The sequence below is a fragment of the Hypanus sabinus genome, chromosome 12 (assembly GCF_030144855.1).
Source record: "Hypanus sabinus isolate sHypSab1 chromosome 12, sHypSab1.hap1, whole genome shotgun sequence".
Lineage (NCBI taxonomy): Eukaryota > Metazoa > Chordata > Chondrichthyes > Myliobatiformes > Dasyatidae > Hypanus > Hypanus sabinus.
The window spans coordinates 8,305,535-8,324,038 of record NC_082717.1 but is presented as its reverse complement, the minus strand read 5'-3'; the positions used below and the strand labels follow the sequence as shown (position 1 = coordinate 8,324,038).

The 18,504-nt window shown below is 48.6% G+C and overlaps 1 protein-coding gene across 4 annotated transcripts in view; it reads right to left on the bottom strand.

The window, feature by feature from the left end:
* The window catches only part of LOC132402615 (collagen alpha-1(XII) chain-like), a 380,160-nt gene extending 364,915 nt beyond the window's left edge, over nt 1–15,245 (bottom strand). For all 4 annotated transcript variants that reach the window (XM_059985520.1, XM_059985521.1, XM_059985523.1 and 1 more), the window contains exon 1: nt 15,136–15,245. The gene's annotated coding sequence lies outside the window, so the exon portion shown is untranslated. The remainder of the gene's footprint in view (nt 1–15,135) is intronic.
* Nucleotides 15,246–18,504: the final 3,259 nt, after the last annotated feature.

Here is an 18,504-nt window from a genome sequence, read left to right as displayed (position 1 = left end):
TTAAAAGGTTAAAGCCCTACCCCCCCCCCCCCCCCAGTGACTGATGAAAACATCAAAACCAGCCCGAAGAAGTTGAACATGGCTTCTGAAAGCAGCCTTAGAACAGCGAGGGGCCCTCTCGAACAGAGATGAGGAATTTTACCGAAAGGGTGCTGAATCTGTGGAATTCAATGCCAAACAGCTGTGGGGGCCAGGTCACTGGGCATATTTAAAGTGGAGGCTTGATATGTTCTTGAATCGTACGAGTGTCAAAGGCTACTGGAAGAGGCAGGAGAATACGGTTGAGAAGTTTAATAAGTCAGTCATGATGAAATGGCAGAGCAGACTCAATGGGCCCAATGGTCTTGCTCTGCCCCAATATCTTACGGTTTGATGGTCCTAGGTGTCTGTGAACACAAACCTGATTCTGATTCTGATTCTGGTAGACTATGGTGTAAGGCAATAAGGAGGTGGCTTTCTCAGTATCCACATCTACCTCTCCCCCCCCCCCCCCCCCCCCCCCCCCCCCCGGGCAGCACTTTCCATGTAGTCACTACTCTCAATGTAAAGGAAAATACTCCTGGCAACCCCTATACTTTGATCACCTTAAAACAGGCAGCTCATACTAGCCATTTCAGCGCAAATAATGTTCAATTTCATTTCTTAAAGCAAATCTCTGCCCATCATTCTGTCTGTTCTCCATCTCCCTCTGGTGCTCCCCTCCTCCTTTCTTTCTCCCGAGGCCTCCCATCCCATGATCCTTTCCCTTCTCCAGCTCTGTATCACTTTTGCCAATCACCTTTCCAGCTCTTAGCTTCATCCCACCCCCTCCGGTCTTCTCCTATCATTTTGCATTTCCCCCTCCCCCCTCCTACTTTCAAATCTCTTACTATCTTTCCTTTCAGTTAGTCCTGACAAAGGGTCTCGGACCGAAACGTCGACAGTGCTTCTCCCTATAGACGCTGCCTGGCCTGCTGTGTTCCACCAGCATTTTGTGTGTGTTGTTTGAATTTCCAGCATCTGCAGATTTCCTCGTGTTTGAACATTGTTACCACTCATGTGGCCCCCTGCAGCAATACATTCCTACAACAATTGACGGGCTTCCTCAGCAAACACAACCTCAATGTACGGAATGTTCTGCCTGGATAGCAGACAGACCAAAGCTTTCCACAGCACCTCTGTACCAGCTCCAATACCAGTTGTAATTTCTGGCGTGGGAAGGTGCTTCATTCCATCAGGGTCCAGCCTGTGGGTGGGAACAGAGGGGCACAACATCTGGTCTGTAGTAGGATGGGTCAGGACATCTGGAAGAACCTCCAACACCAGCCCAAGCCCAGCCAGCAGGCAAACTGGCAAAAAATTGGAATTGGCTTATTATTGTCACATACACTGAGATACAGTGAAACCTTGTCTTGTATTTTGTTGATACAGATTGAATCATTAAAACATAAAATTTTGCATCAAATCAGATTGCTGAGGATTATGCTGGATGGGGGCAGCCATTTCTGGTGCCAACATAGCATGCCTACAATCACCGCTAACAATTGCCATAAGACCATAAGACATAGGAGCAGAATTAGGCCATTTGGCCCTTCAAGTCTTCTCTGCTACTCCATCACAGCTGATTTATTATCCCTCTCAACCTCCCGCAATCCACCCCCCCATGACCTTTGATGGCCTGACTAATCATGAGCCTATCAACCTCCACTTTAAATGGATCCAATCTCTTGGCCTCCAGAGCTGTTTGTAGCAAATGAATTCCTCAGATTCACCTTCCTCTGTCCAACTCATCATTTCTGTTCTAAAGGGACATCCTTCTATTCTGAACAAGCAATGTCACCAAAATAGGTTAGCTCTCTGCTCAATGGCTATCTGTCTCAGAGAGGTTTCTGTGTGCAAATTGGCTGGCCTGTCTATATCACAAGATTGGGGAGTTTCAGCATGTTCCAGCTGGCAGCTACACACTATATATGAACTGCCAGCTCCTCTCATTTGTACCAGAGCCACCATAAATTAATCTCTGCGGCATGGTTGCTATGCAACTGGGAAGAGTTCTTAGAAAACAGTTGGAAAACTGCATGGATTAGAAAGGTGTAGAAGGCTATGGGCCAAATAGATTGATTTTGGAAGGGGCACCTAGGTTGGCCAAAGGGCCTGTTTCTATGCTGTATGACTCAAATCTTTTAAGGATCACTGGAAGGATAGATGTCCTAACACCTGGAGAAGGCCAACATGAACAGCATCACCACCGCAATCATGAGAATGATCCCGGGAATGACATGGTTAACGTGTGAGGAGCACTTCATGGCTCTGGGCCTGTACTCACTGGTATTTAAAAGAATAATGGAGGATCTCATAGAAACTTGTCAAATATTGAAAGGTGTAGATAGAGTGGTGATGGAGAGGACATTTCCTTTCATGATCAGGGAACACAGCCTCAGAATATGATGTGCCTTTAGAAAGGAGATACAGAATTTTAGCCGGAGGATGGCGAATCTGTGGAATTCATTGCCATAGATGGCTGGGGCGTCATTTGTCATTGGATATACTTAAAGCGGATGTCATAGGTTCTTGATCATTAAGGGTGTCAAAGGAAGAAGGCAGGAGAATGGGGTTGAGAGGGATAATCCATCATCCATGATGGAATGGAAAAGCAGACTCAGTGGCCGAAACAGCCTAATTCTGCATATGTGTTTTATGGTCTTATACCAAGGAACGTGAAGCAACCCTAATACACTGGCAGGAGTCTCCCTCCGGTGCAAATCCATTAGATTCTACTCTTTGCACCGTGGTGCATAATATGGAAAGAAAAAAAAAACAGTAATAAGAGATATTCTCTTACAGTTTTGGATACCTGCTATAGGAAAGATGTCACTAAGCTGTAAAGATTGCAGAGGAGATTTAGAAAATAGAATATAGCACATTGCAGCACAATAGAGATCTTCCAGCCCATGATGTTATGCATAACTTTTACTCTAAGACATACTGTAGCTCTCCATTTCTCTTTCATCCATGTGCATATCTAAGAGTCTCCTTAATGTCCTAATGCATCTGCCTCTACCACCACCTCTGGCAGAACACTCCACGCACCCACCACTCACATCTGACATTCTCTCTCTACCTTCCTCCAATCACCTTAAAATCATTCCTTTTATATTAGCCAATTCCAACATGGGGAAAAACATTCTCTGGATATCCACTTGATCTATGCCTCTTATCATCTTGTTCACCTCTATTAAATCACTTCTCACCTTCCTTCACTCCAAAGAGGAAAGTCCTAGCTCATTCAACCTATTCTCATAAGACATGCTCTCTAAAATAGGTGGGGTGTATGTGATGTCCAGGGAGGGGTAGCACGTCTAGTGAAGGCCTGTCGTGTCCGTTCCGGTGCAGCTCACTCACTTTTGCTCTCCACCGACACAGCTCCCTCTATGGTTTCAAAGTAGTTGTTTCCATGCAACAGCAGCCACACCAGGCTAAACCAGGAGAGGGTAGCTGGTGGCCTCCTACCCCGATGAGTTAGGAACATGCCTGTCCTAGCATGTGAATTCAGCTCCGGTGGACGAGGAGGCATATGAGATCTACAGTGAGATCCAACAGCCAGGAAGGTGGTTCTGCCGTGCTCCATGGAGAGTGAGGGAAATGACAAGGCACAGCATGGTCATCCACTGTGACCAAGGAAAGTCCCAGTTTGATGCACTTGTTCGTACCACTGGACCCAGACTTCTGAGGTCGAGAGAGTGAAACTGCCGCACTCTAGTGGCTTTTCCACTTTAAAAAAAAACTGTCCGGCACATCATCACACTCAGCAGACAACCGCTACTAATCTAGGCCGCGTCCCGGTATGAGAGGGTGTCACTGGGGATCCAGGGCAGGAGTCTGAGCAGGTCGGAATTGTTCTCCATTTCTGTAAAACCTTTTGGGAACTCAAAATAGAGCAAGGAACTGTAGCAAGGCAGGACTTCTATTATCATTACCATTACAGGAGGATGTCACTCTGAGAATTAGAAATGGAATTGGAATTGGAATTGGAATTTGAATCAGAATCAGAGAATTAGAGAGTGAATACTGACAGGTGAGAGAGAATGTGAACAGGTGAGGGGTTATGCTGACAGGTGAGACAGAATTGTACAGGTGAGGGGTTATACTGACAGGTAAGAGGGAATGTGGACAGGTGAGGGGTTATACTGACAGGTGAGATAGAATTGTACAGGTGAGGGGTTATACTGACAGGTGAGATAGAATTGTATAGGTGAGGGGTTATACTGACAGATAAGAGGGAATGTGGACAGTTGAGGGGTTATGCTGACAGGTGAGATAGAATTGTACAGGTGAGGGGTTATACTGACAGATAAGAGGGAACGTGGACAGTTGAGGGGTTATGCTGACAGGTGAGATAGAACGTAAACAAGTGAGGGGATATGCTGACAGTTAAGAGGGAATGTGGACAAGTGAGAGGGGATGTCAGAGGAAAGATGAGAAGGAATGTGGACAGGTGAGCAGGAAGGCAGACAGGAATGTGGACAGGTGAGGGGAATGTGGTCAGGTGAGGGAAAGCCACAGATGAGAGGAAAGGTGAGAGGGAATGTGGACAGGTAAGAGGAATGTGGAGACGTGTGAGAGAATACAGACAGTTGAGAGGGAAGCTGTGAGAGAACATGGACAGGCAAGAGGGAATGTGAACAGCTGAGACAGAATGCTGACAGGTGAGAGGGAATGTGGAGAGGTGTGAGAGATTACAGATGGTTGAGAGGGGAGCTGTGAGAGAACATGGAGAGGTGAGAGGGAATGTGGACAGCTGAGATGGAATGCTGACAGGTGAGAGGGAATGTGGAGAGGTGTGAGAGATTACAGATGGTTGAGAGAGGAGCTGTGAGAGGACATGGAGAGGTGAGAGGGAATGTGGACAGCTGAGAAGGAATGCTGACAGGTGAGACAGAATGCTGACAGGTGAGAAGGAATGTGGACAGGTGAGAGGGAATGTGGACAGCTGAGACAGAATGCAGACAGGTGAGACGGAATGCAGACAGGTGAGAAGGAATGCAGACAGGTGAGAAGGAATGTGGACAGGTGAGAAGGAATGTGGACAGGTGAGAGGGAATGTGGACAGGTGAGACGGAATGTGGACAGCTGAGATGGAATACAGACAGGTGAGACGGAATGTGGACAGGTGAGGGAATGTGGACAGCTGAGACGGAATGCAGACAGGTGAGAGGGAATGTGGACAGCTGAGACGGAATGCAGACAGGTGAGAAGGAATGTGGACAGGTGAGAGGGAATGTGGACAGCTGAGACGGAATGCTGACAGGTGAGAAGGAATGTGGAGAGGTGTGAGAGAATACGGACGGTTCAGAGGGGAGCTGTGAGAGATCATGGACAGGTGAGAGGGAATGCAGTCTGGTGAGAGGGAATGTGGGAGGGAGGAAGAGGAAATGTGATCCATATACTCACACACATTCACAAAATGTCACATTCATACATGTCTGAATATGTACAAACACAGCACCAACTTTCAAGCTAACATAACTCCAGATGAATGCTTACAGTATCTGATTACACACAGGTACACACCTACATTTACACACAGATACACAGCCCACGTACACGCAGACACAAACCCCTAACTACACACACACACACACACACACACACACACACACACACACACACACACACACACACACACACACACACACACACACACACACACACACTCTTTGCAAGGACCCCAGCACATGCGTTTAACAGACAGCCATCTGAATTCCCGATCAGGAACAGCTACTTTCCCCCCAAACCCCTGCCCAGTCCTCACCCTTCTCGTTCCCAGACCTGTTCGGAAATCTGGGACACTTTGAGAGTGCCTAGATTACATGCTAATTACTAACAATTGCGTTTATATTACTTTCTTCCAGGCTAAGAGGCGCCGCAGCCAATTCCAGAGCGCAGTCACTACGGCAACATCGGAAGCACAGAGACCCATTTAAGCACAGCAAGATTCCACGAACAAGAGCGTTACGGTCGCAGGATGGCCTGGTGACCACTCATCCCGGACATCAGAACTCATCTGGACATCAGAACTCATCCCGGACATCAGAACTCATCTGGACATCCGTTAAAGGTGAGTGGAGGAAGGTAGGGGAATGTTAGAGGTAGGTGTTTTACACAGATCCTCGCTCACCGGAGCCTGGGATTCATTGCCGGAGTGGGCCGCCATAGCAGCTGATTGAGATAAGCACTTTGATGTAGAGACCTTTGCTCTTTGTATGTTATATACATAAAGGAAGGTGCCAGAAGAGGGCCAGTAACACCATGAAGGATCACACCGACTCTGCTCGTGAACTGTTTGTCCCACTCCCATCGGGGAGGAGGCTACCTAGCATCCACACCAGGACCACCAGCCTCAAAACCAGTTAAGGCTGATCAACACCTGCACCACTAACTCACCTCAACACACTCCCACCACCACTTCATCACTTCCGGTCAGCCCGTGCCTAGCGTCACTTTATGGGCATACAAACAATCTACGTGTATAAGCTAACTTGCGGATTTATATTTATTTGGTTTTTTTAAGTATTGTGTTCTTTACTTTGCGTTTTCTTCTGCTGCATCGGGTTGGGAGTAACTATTCTTTCATTCCCCTTTACACTTGTGTACGGTAAATGCCATTCAACAATCTTGAATCGGCCATGAAGGGTTGCAAAGAAGTGGGGTGCGAAAGGGGCGGAGCAGTTCAGGGGACAATTTCTTTAGGGACATTGGAATAGTGAGACATATCCATTGTTTTAATGGAAGGGGGAGATTTTTCATCAGCGGGGAGGGTGTAACGGGCTGTGGAGGAGGGAAGGGTTAGATCGATGGTAGAGTAGGTTAAAAAGGTAGCACAACATTGCGGGGCTGTACTGTGAAGCTTTGCTCTATGTTCTGTGTCGTTTCAAATGGTCCCGGAGCAATGGAATTTGGGTTTCGAGCGCCACTGACCCTGGCGTCTCCCCTCATTCCCGCACTGGAAGAGTAAACCGACAGGACACGCTCAGGTCCCCGTGGTGGGACACGAACCCATAGCTTTCCCGAAAGAATGGAACGGTGCAGAAGAAAACTCCCATCATTAAGAACCCCCATCAAACAGGACATGCCCTCCTCTCATTGCCACCACCAAGGGGAAGGCACAGGAGCCTGAAGACACAAACTCAACATTTCAATAACAGCTTCTTCCCCTCCGCCATCAGATTTCCGAATAGACAATTGTCGTGGCATAGTCACGAAAAGTTATTAAATATTCAGTATCCGATATGTAGCCTGCTTCTGAAGAGGCCGTAGGAACTAAGTCCGTCACCAGCCTGAATCCCCTCTCCATGAGAAATAACAGCCTGCGTAGCCTGTTCCCAGTTCATTCCGCCTTCGTCTTTAAACCCAAACCAGGTTCATTGTAACCCAGAAGGAAACTTACAGACACAAACAAGAAAAAATCTACAGATGCTGGAAATCCAAGCAACACACACACAAAATGCTGGAGGAGCTCAGCAGGCCAAGCAGCATCTATGGAAAAGAGCAGTCGGCGTTTCGTGCCAAGAATCTGCAAACTTTCACAGACCGTCCACCAAAAAAAGCGAATCGTATAAGTAAGATTTTAAATGTGTTTAAATCTTATTTAACTATATAACATATAACATATAACCATATAACAATCACAGCACGGAAACAGGCCATCTCGGCCCTCCTAGTCCGTGCCGAACTTTTAATCTCACCTAGTCCCACCTACCCGCACTCAGCCCATAACCCTCCACTCCTTTCCTGTCCATATACCTATCCAATTTTACCTTAAATGACACAACTGAACTGGCCTCTGCTACTTCTACAGGAAGCTCATTCCACACAGCTATCACTCTCTGAGTAAAGAAATACCCCCTCGTGTTTCCCTTAAACTTCTGCCCCTTAACTCTCAAATCATGTCCTCTCGTTTGAATCTCCCCTACTCTCAATGGAAACAGCCTATTCACGTCAACTCTATCTATCCCACTCAAAATTTTAAATACCTCGATCAAATCCCCCCTCAACCTTCTACGCTCCAATGAATAGAGACCTAACTTGTTCAACCTTTCTCTGTAACTTAATTGCTGAAACCCAGGTAACATCCTAATAAATCGTCTCTGCACTCTCTCTAATTTATTGATATCTTTCCTATAATTCGGTTACCAGAACTGTACACAATTAAATAATATTTTAAATGTCAACGGTAGGCAGGCGCCTGTTTAAATTAAGCCCAGAGCCAGACATGAATTCTCAGTGTCCCAGCTCCACTCTCAACCCTCCCCGCCCCCCGCTCTTTGCCCCCACCGTCAGCTGGAGAGGAGTGGGGGCTACACAACGAGGGGGTACAGAATTTAGGAAAAAAACTGTTAGAGGTAGAGTGGAGAGTGGACACGAGTGTATGGGGAATTGGCCATATTGGGTTCTGGAGAAATGGGGGCGGAGCTTTTAAGGGAACAGTTCCTTCAGGGACACCTGAGGAGTGGGATTTGTCCAAGCCTTGTTTTTTTTTAAACGGAAGGAGAGAAATCTTCCTTCATCAGCGGAACTGATAAAGTATGGCCACTTTATTAGGTACACCTGTCCACCTGCTCGTTAATTCAACCAATCACGTGGCAACAACTCAGTGCGTGCAGACACGGTCCAGAGGTTCACTTGTTCAGACCAAACATCAGAAGGGGGGAGAAATACGATCTAAGTGACCTTGACCGTGGAATGATCGTTGTTGCCAAATGAGGTGGTATAGAAAAATCAGAAATTGCTGATCTCCCGGGATTTTCACGCAAACCTAAAGCTTACAAAAAATAGTGTGAAAAACAAAATTAAAAAAAAAAGACGTCAAGTGCGTGGCAGTTTCGCGGGCAAAATCACCTCGTTGACGAGAGAGGTCGGAGGCGAATAGCCGGAGAGGTTCAAGCTGACGGGAAGGTAGCCGTAATTCAAATAATCACAGTTACAACGCTGGTGTACAGAAGAGCATCTCTGAATGCACAACACATCGGACCTTGAAGTGGATGGGCTACAGCAGCGGGAGACAACGGACATACACTCAGTGTCCACTTCTCTAAGGACAGGAGGTGCCTAATAAAGAGGACACCGAGTGTAATTAGCTTGAAACTTGTACGGAGGGGTGGGTGGGCGGTCTTGGTTCAAGTAACCGTTATGCGGAAAATCCCTTAACTTTTGCTGTCTTTATAAATTAACATCATTCCCCCAAAACGCGGCCGTTTTGATCTGTCGCCGGGGCAGGTTGTCTGAAATCGAAACCTTGCCTAGTTTTGGCGAGAGCGATGAGCGCGGCCTCCTTGGTCTGAATGGGCTGGCTGTCTCCTCGGAGCCGATCTTTCAATGCCGCCTCATCGGCACTCAGAACGCAAACTATCAGTGCGCAGATGAATTCTGGAAATAAATGCGACCGGGGCGGGATAGTATTAAAAGGACGGGCCTGTTTCTGCGCTGAGGCGCTCTACGGCTCCATGAAGCGGATTTTCAGGGGCTTTGGATGGAAAGGGGGCAGAGGTGGGGTTAATAGTGAGTAAGGTGAAGGAAACTGGACATGTTTCCAGAAATGCCTTGCGAGGCTCCTGGTTGCCCTTTCTTCAAATGAACCATGTTGAACCGCCAGTGCGCAACACGGCGCGCTGGGATCTGAACCAACATCAAAACCAGTATCGGTTTGATTCCCGTTGATACACGTAGTGAAATGGTTCCGCCAGGTTGTTATAGCCGGGGGTGGTAATGGGGACAAGCTCCCACCACCTACTAAATGCTCCCAATGGCGTGCATCTCAAATAGCCTCTGTAACCATGTCATGCTCTTTGGCTTTCGTGTATGGCTTAGCTACTAAACCTAGCAGAACCGTTTCTACGGACAGGAGAACGGGGCAAAGGCGGATCACTGGCGCCTTAAAGCCAGTCGCTTCGGGTGGACGAGTCTCGTCTGGCAGCTCATCTAGGAGAAGAAGCACTCTATACCCACTCACAGGGAAGGCTCCGGGAGAAATCCCCGGGGAAAATCCGGAGCTGGAGTCTATAGGGCTGAGTTAGACACTGACTGGCAACTCCTGTGACGCTGCTGGTACCAAACTGCCGTTCCTTTGGGTTCATCAGATGCGTGGAGAGGGGGAGCTTGCTCTCCGTATTGTACTGCCCAGGCCTGCGTATCTAGACAGCTGGGACACAATGGTCGACCGACAGGTCGTGGAATGTGTGGTTTTGCGGCAGCAACGCAGTGCAATCACCACAACTATCTATAGAGTGAAGATGGTTCTAATCGCTGACATCACCGTCTGGTTCGGAGGAGCCGCCGCACAGGATCGGAAAAAAGAACTACAGGAATTTGCAAACGGAGCCAGCTATATCTGGAGCTCTAACCTCCCCGGCGCTGAGGACATGTTCAAAAGGCGATGCCTCAAAACGGCGGCATCCATCACTAATTACCCCCATCACCCTCTTCCCATTGCTCCCATCAGGGAGGAGGTACAGCAGACTGAAAAGCTCACACTCAACGTTTCAGGAAGAGATTCCTCGCCTCCGACAGCAGACTTCAGAATGGGAAATAAATCCACGGACACTATCTCACTAGTGTTTCCCTCTCTTTTCCGCACTAGACATTTAGTTTGATTTTTATGTACCGTACTTCTTATTATAATACACAATAAGAAAACTATAAACAGCAATGTACTGCTACCGCAAGACAACGGCATACCCCAGAGATATTAAACTCGATTTTAATATCTACATATACGTAATTTGTGTTTAATAAGATAGTGCATAAGGTAACAAGCATATATATTATATATATATATTAAACGGCGCCATGGATCTGGGTTGACCAGACACATGCGGTCACGGGAAATGTCTTCGATCAGTTCGGCAGGAATTTCTGCTTCCGACGCGGTCCCAGTCTCGTGTCTGCCCGAAGTGACCCTCGTCTCATCAGCGTCTCCGGCGCTCTCTGGTCACGGTCCTCCGGGGATCGGCCAGCGGAGCAGATTTCGGCGTCCGCCCTCGGGCAGTCAGTGACTCACCCATGTCCATAAGACCCTAAGACATAGGAGAGCACGAGCAGACCATTCGGCCCGTCGCGTCTGCTCTGCTATTCCATCATGGCTGATTTATTATCCCCCTCAACCCCATTCTCCTGCCTTCTCCCAGTGACCTTTGGCACTGAATGATCAAGAACCTCCGCTTCAACGACAGCCTCCGCAGCCGCCTATGGTGATGAGTTCTGCAGATTCCGCATCGTCTCTCTTCTAAATGGAAGAGTCCGACTATTCTGAGGCTCCCCCACTACAGGAAACATCCACACTGTCTCGGTCTTAAATATTCGGTAAGTTTCAATGAGATCTCCTGAACTCAGCGAGTACACGCTCTTCATACGGGAACTCTTTTATTCGCGGGATCACTCTCGTGAACCTCCTTTGCATCCTCTCCAATACCAGCACATCCCTTTTTGGGTAAGCGGCCCAAATCACTCCAAGTGCAGCCTCGAACATATCAGGACCAGAATATAAAATGTCCTGCAAGCGGAGACATCCTCTCTTCCACACTCCGGCAAGCCAGATCCACACAGTACCTCGGTTAAGTATCTGTTCTTTCCTGCGGGTTAAACAAAAAATATGCGCCGAGATGACGGGGCGGACCGCTAACCGCGGCCACATCACAGGAGATATCGATATCTTTCAGCAAGATCCATGCGTCAAAGTTGAAATCAAGTGCTAAATTCTCCTCTTGGTGGTCGTTTCAAATATATAGATATTTGTTTATTTAAAGATACCGCGCGGAACAGTCCCTCCCGGTCCAACGATTAACCCTAGCCCAATCACGAGGTAATTTACAATGACCAATTAACCGGTGTGAGGGGAAACCGGAGCACCCGGAGGAAACCCATGCGGTTCGCGGGGAGGACAGGGCTAGAATTCCGGCGCCCCCCCCCCACTGTAATAGCGCGGGGCTAACCGCTATGCTGCCGTTGCGCCCTAAAGGTCCGCTAGTATCTAATTTGCATCCCCCCCCCCCCCCCACATCACGTCTCCCGGGACTCCCTGCAATCATTCAGTCATCAATACAAACAATTCTGCTGATGCTGGAAATCCACAGTAACGCACACTAAATGCCCGAGGAGCTCAGAAGGGCAGGCAGCATTTAAAGAGGGGAATAAGCAGTCGACATTTCGGGGTAAGACCCTTCATCGAGACTGGGGTCTGAAATCAGAAGGTGCAATCATTTGCGCGTTGTAATGAATTCCGCAATACAACACCCTGGGGGAATGGTGCTAAAATACCGGCCGGCTGCTCCATCCAGCGCCGCGAGAAACCGAGTCCATCCCCGCACCCACCCGAGAAGGCGTAGATTTAGGGCAAGGGGAGAGGTATCGAGGGGATCTGAGGATCATCTTCCGGGCAGATGGGGCTCGTCACCCGTGGTTGGCAGTTCATCTAGGAGAAGGACATAAACCTCCACTGCCTTGCGGCCGTACCCCGCGCACGGAGAAGGCTTCAGGTGTGAGCCCCGAGGACACTCCGGCGCTGGAGTCCCTGACGGGTAACTCTCAGCTGCGTGGAGAGGGAGAGCCTGTTACACAGGCAACGGTTTGCCCTGACTTTCCGAGACAGCGAGACCGCAATATCCGTGACCTTCGATGGTAGAGTGAACTGATGTTCGGTCGGGTCCAATGGCCCGAACAGTCTCTCCAATGCTGCGTGCCGCGACCCCACGCTCTTCCACCACCGGACGCAACGCCACGAACGTGTCTACAATGACCCAGTTTATTAATTTATTTTTTATGTTTATTGAGCTGCAGCGCGGAATCGACTCTTAGCGGGGCCAGCGATCAGAGATGGGGTTCGATTCCCGCCCCAGTCTCCTCGCGTCCGCGTGGGTTTCCTCCGGGGGCTCCGTTTTCCTCCCACATTTCAAAGCCCTACGATCAGTAGGTTGGTAGCTACTTATTGTCTGGGTTACTGCGCCAGAAGCATGGCGAACCTTGCGGGCTGCCCCCCCCCCCCCGCACCCTTGCATTGCGTTGGTCGTTGACGCAAAACAGTTAGTTCGCGGAAAGGGAAAACCTGCAGATGCTGGAAATCCAAGTAACACACGCAAAAATGCTGGAGAAACTCAGCAGGTCGACCTTTCGGGCCGAGACCCCTCATCGGGACATGCTTCGATGCACACGTGATAAATAAAGCCAATCTTTAGCTTGATTTTGGCTCAATTCGATATTTTGGGCCAAGACCCTTCATCACGGCGGGCTTCTTTTCTTCCCCCTTCCTTTCCGGTCCTGCTGAAGGGTATTAGCCCGAAACATCAACTCTTTAATCCTCTCCATGGACGCTGCCCGGCCCGTTGAGTTCCTGCAGCATTTTGTGTGTGTTACTCTTGTATTTAGGAAGGGAACAGATACCCATGGAACCCATTCGGCCAGTCGGTTCCACCTAGCCCATTCCCCCGCCCACACCGCACTCTCCAGGTATTCTCCTCGCGGCGGTTGAATCTGCCTCTTTCCATTCCAAACTGTTGCACGCACTGCGTTAGAAACAAATACTTCTTTCCTCGTTAGATAATTACCTCAAGAAATATTTAAACAATGGAAATAGCAAACTAAACAGAATTCCTCTTTGTCCGGTGAAAGTCGGCGCTGTGTTTTCGCTATGTTAGAGGGTGCACGTGAAAAAAAACCCTCGAAACTAAGAGTATAGCCTGAGGCGAAGTCCAAAATGGAGCTAGACCGCCGCCTGGCGGTCTGATAGCGTGTCTACAACCCTCGTGTGTACCGTACAGTAGAGTCCTTGCAATGCGCACGTTGCTCTCCCCGCAGCCCGCAACACCAGGCGGAACCGGAGATCCATTTAAATAACTATCTCTCCCCCACAAGGTACAGTCTCCCCTCGACAAGGCATTTTAAGGCAATCCACTTCATTCTGCTTTTGCAGATTTCGACGAACTTTTGAAAAGTATTAATTTTAGCTCTTGCTCTTTTTCATCTACTTATTTTACAAATACAGCGCGGGACAGGCGTTTGGATCCGCGCTGTCAGTAACCCACCCACCGATTTAACCCTAGCCTAATCACGGGACACTTTGCAATGACCGATTACCCTGCTAATCGGCACGCCTTTGTAATGTGCGAGGAAACCCGAGCGCCGGGAGCAAACCCACGCATTGCACCGGCAGGACGTACCATCTTCTTACATTGGAAACCGGGACTGAACTGCAAACTCCAACGCCCCGAGCTGGTACGGCGTTGCGCTAACTGCTACCGTACTAAAGTATATATTTAGATGGTTTAACAGGGGAATACAATATATTTCTCATTAGATAGGAGTCCACCCGCGACTGTGCGTGTATTTCTGCCAAGGAATGTAAATGCCGGCGTGTACGCCGCTGTGGGCTTGTGTTTGGATAAGTGTTTGAGTGTGTGCGTGTGCCTGTGTCGGGTAGCCAGCCCGACGTCTGCGGGGCTTTGACAGTGGGCGCGGGTCACCACCTGCACACGGATATAGATGCCGGCGTGCCTCACACACGCCGTTCAGCTTTGAGCCGCGTTCTGCCTCGCCGTCCGGCCAACCCACCCCGCCGAGGTGTAAAACTCATCACGTCCCCGCGCCCTCTGCCGCACTCACTTTGCTGAGATGTCACCGCGCGACAGCATTGGTTCTCCGCACCAGTCCTCACCTGGGAATATCCCCAGCAAGTCTTTCTCCCAAACAATGCGCCTGCAACTGGTTCGCAACTCCACGGAAAATTAAACTGCGCGCCCCGAGCAGCTGAACAAACGCAACGAGTTTCTTTTAAAGCCACGAATGTGCGCGGGCTAAATTTAAGCTAACACGGGACAAGACATCGGGACAATCGACTATTGACATAAATTGACTTTGACCTTTGAGTATTTCACTACTTACAACCCTACCTCGGTTGTCACTATTTTCCAAAATAAAAGCAAACACACGGGTGCATTAAAAGCACTCAGAGTAACATGGGCACTCACCGAGCTTCTGTTAAAGTGTATATCAAAATGAACAATGCAACTATACTCTGTGGAAAATAGTCTAAGGTTTTCGCGTTAAACCTTACGAAAGAGAAATTCGATTACAGTACAAGCCCGGAGTGAAAAGACGTTGAGTGCAAACCTGCGCTGAGAGGGGAATCCTGCCGCGCTGGGAAGTGACTCTGGTCTTTGGGGGGGGTATCCCAGTGCTAGTTAAATTGTTCCGAAGTCCGCTCTCTCTCTCTCTCTCCGTGAGAGTGGGGCGATCCTAACTAGGAAAGCCCAGCTTAATACCGACCTATTCCGCAGCCCGTGTAATAGCAAAAAAATGCAGCTTTCGTAAGGTGTTACGACATGGGTCTAGTGGAGGGAGGGAGGGAGGAGTGGGGGGGGGGGTGGACGGAAAGAGGGAAATTAATGTCATGATGTGACACATGTAATATCTCATTTGAGAGCGATCACTGCCAGCGCCAGCATTTCTGTCTAACGTAACCACATTCCATTTCTCATAAGATCATTATATTCACTCACTCCTCTGGGAACAAAGAAATCTCATACTCCGAAGTCACAGCTCGGGTTAACGCTAAAGACGTCGGGAGCATCCTGGGTTAGAACGGGTGTCACCTCGTGGGGCAGGAGAGAGCGCGAACGCTCTTTGTTGTCTTTCCCAGCCGCCGCTATATTACTGGGCACTTTATTCCGTCGGGTAAACCCGGAGTTAACTTCTCCGGGGACGCCTGACCGGGCGACGGGATCAGAATTCATTTTAACAGCCCCGCTTTCTCTTTGAAGGAACTTAGAGCCCTTTTGTGCGCGATGGTGTCTTCCGTCCGCTTTGAACCAAATTCGCCCTACACCGGTTCGCCCTTGTGAAAAAGTGGAAGGGGAAAAATGTGAATTCTGCCCACCACCACCCCCCCCCCCCCCCACACACACACCCCTTCCTTATTTCTCTCTGGCCGACGTTAAGATATTTTGTACGAATTGCCCGAGTTGGAAGCTGCCAGTCTCGGAGCATGTGTTAGTGCGTCTGTCTGGATGGTCAGACAGATGGTCAACGCTGAGCACACAGGACTGGACATTAATCACAGTCGGTCAGGAGGCTCGGAGGTTTTCGTGGGGTCATCTGTCAGGGGAACTGTTAGCACAGTGGCTCTACTGAAATTATGTACGACGCATTCTTTTCTGAGCCGCAATAGCCTTGAATGTCTTTCTCGTGTTCCATCCCTGGCGAGACAAGGCAGTTGGAGAATGAAGCAAGATTGGAGAAAGTTTAAAAGAAGTCTAAAGGCAATTAATCGGGATAATTCAATCTGTGTGTATCCGGGGGGCATTCGCGCTACCGAACAGCAGGTCGGTTTAACGCGCATCTTCCCCGCCTATTTTTCCCACCTGATTTTTTTTTTGGGAGGGGGTGAAAGATAGTTTCTTCTATTGTTAAGCTGATATTATCCATTCTGTGAGGAGGAAGTCTGCAGAGGGAGAAAGCGAACGGAGGTTTTATTTTCTCTTAAACGGCGAGGTGACTTGCTGTCAAACTTAATGTAAAATTATTGTTTTATAACTTCATAGGTATTCCATTTACACAGATTTCCACCGGAAGCTGAGAATTTTAAAACTTTTCTCGGAATTTGTATTTTTTAAAACCTCAGCTTTAAGAATTTTTCATAACTTACGGTTTACAGTTAGCTTGAATCAACTTCTCACCTAGGGCTGTTTTAATGAGGAGTCTTTCATCTCTCTATCAGGATGTTAACACGAAATACAAAACATTAAACACAAGTCTTTCGGCCCGCCATGTGGTGCCAACCTCTTAAAGATCTAAAATCAATCTAACCCTACCCTCCCACAGAGCCCTCTGTTTTCCTAACATCCACGTGCCTATCTAAGAGTCTCTTAAATGCCCCTAATGCCTCTACTACCACCCCGGCAAGGCGTTCTATGCATCTGTGTAAAAAACTTACTCTTGTCACCCCCCCCCCCCCCCGATACTTTCCTCTAATCACCTTATCCCCCCCCCACCTCAGCATTAGGCATTTCTGCCGTGGGAAAAAGTCCCCGCCTGTTCCTTCTTTCAAAGCCTTTCATCATCTTGGTACATCTCAAGTCACCGTTCATCCTCCTCCGCTCCAGAGAGGGAGCTTGCTCAACCTGTCTCACTTTCTAATCCAGGTGCGTTTGAGCCCGAAGCATGGCGCCGGTCAAAGAGCCAATCGAACCAAGGTCGGTGGGTTGGGAAATTGATATGATTGACGAAACCTATTTCATTAAACGGCATGTGTTTAATGAAACAATTTCTAACGCAATGAGAACACATTTTTATAGATTAAAAAAAAGAGAATAATCTGGCCATGGATAACGGGAAGACTGGTTGTCTGTTTTATCCAACAACGACAGGAGACATTTGCGGGAGAAGTTATAAAGTGGCACGGGGGCTGTCGGACTCTCTCGAACTCGGAAATCCAGATCCAGTGATGCGAATAGTCACCACAAAGTGCGGTCTGCCTTTTTGTAGTGGATGACCCACGACTGCTTCGGTGCTTCCTTGTGCCCTTTGAGGCATTGCAGAACCGCCCTCCTCTGGCGGTGAGATCGCAGCCAGCCCATCTACCGGCAATGACTTCACATGCGAGGGCAGGCGTGACCCTATCCCACCGGGGTAGCTGGCCTGTCCTAGTGATGTACAGTATCGCGGTTCAGCTGATGTCGCAAGCAAGCAGCCACTTGGAGCCGGAGGTGAGAGCTGAGTGTGTCCGGCGCAATCCGAAGTTGAAGACTTCACCAGAGGTGCTACCCCTCCCTGGGCATCCCATAACCGGAGTAATTAAAGATAAATAAAGGAGGCAATTATGTAGCCCACAAAAGTTGTAGGAAATTGAAGAGTTTTAGAAAAGTAACCAGCAGATTTCGTGATCTAATATTTGATACAAACAGGGAGAAATAGGATAGTTTAAGTTTATTGTCATTCAGCCACACAGGAGTATACCACCAAACGAAACAACAATCCTCCAGACCGAGCTGCACAACACCGGACATATAACTCACAAACCACACATCAAGTAATATCACCACTAGTAAATTAATATACAAAATATATCCCTGAACATTGGCATTTAGCATGAGGTGCATTTAGGACACAAGTAAGCGTTTGGCACCGACTAGAAGGGCCGAGATGGCCTGTTTCCCTGCTGTAATGGTTATATGGTTATAAGTTAAAGGGTAAATAGTATTACGCCCCTGGTGCTTCATACATGATGCGACCTGGGTGCTGGCAGGGAGTTCAGTAGCTACACATCTCGGGGGAGGAAGCTGCTTTCCATCCTAACAGTTCTTGTCCTTATTTCGGCAGCTTCCTGATGGTGCAGGGATTGTTGGATACACAGGAACAATGCTAAGGACCCTGTGTATGCGGCGCTCCTGATGGGTGGAAGAGAAGCCCCCCATAGTCCTCCCAACATCCCTCAGAATCCTCCGTAGCGTCTTGCCGTCGGATACCTGGCATTCCCAGTAT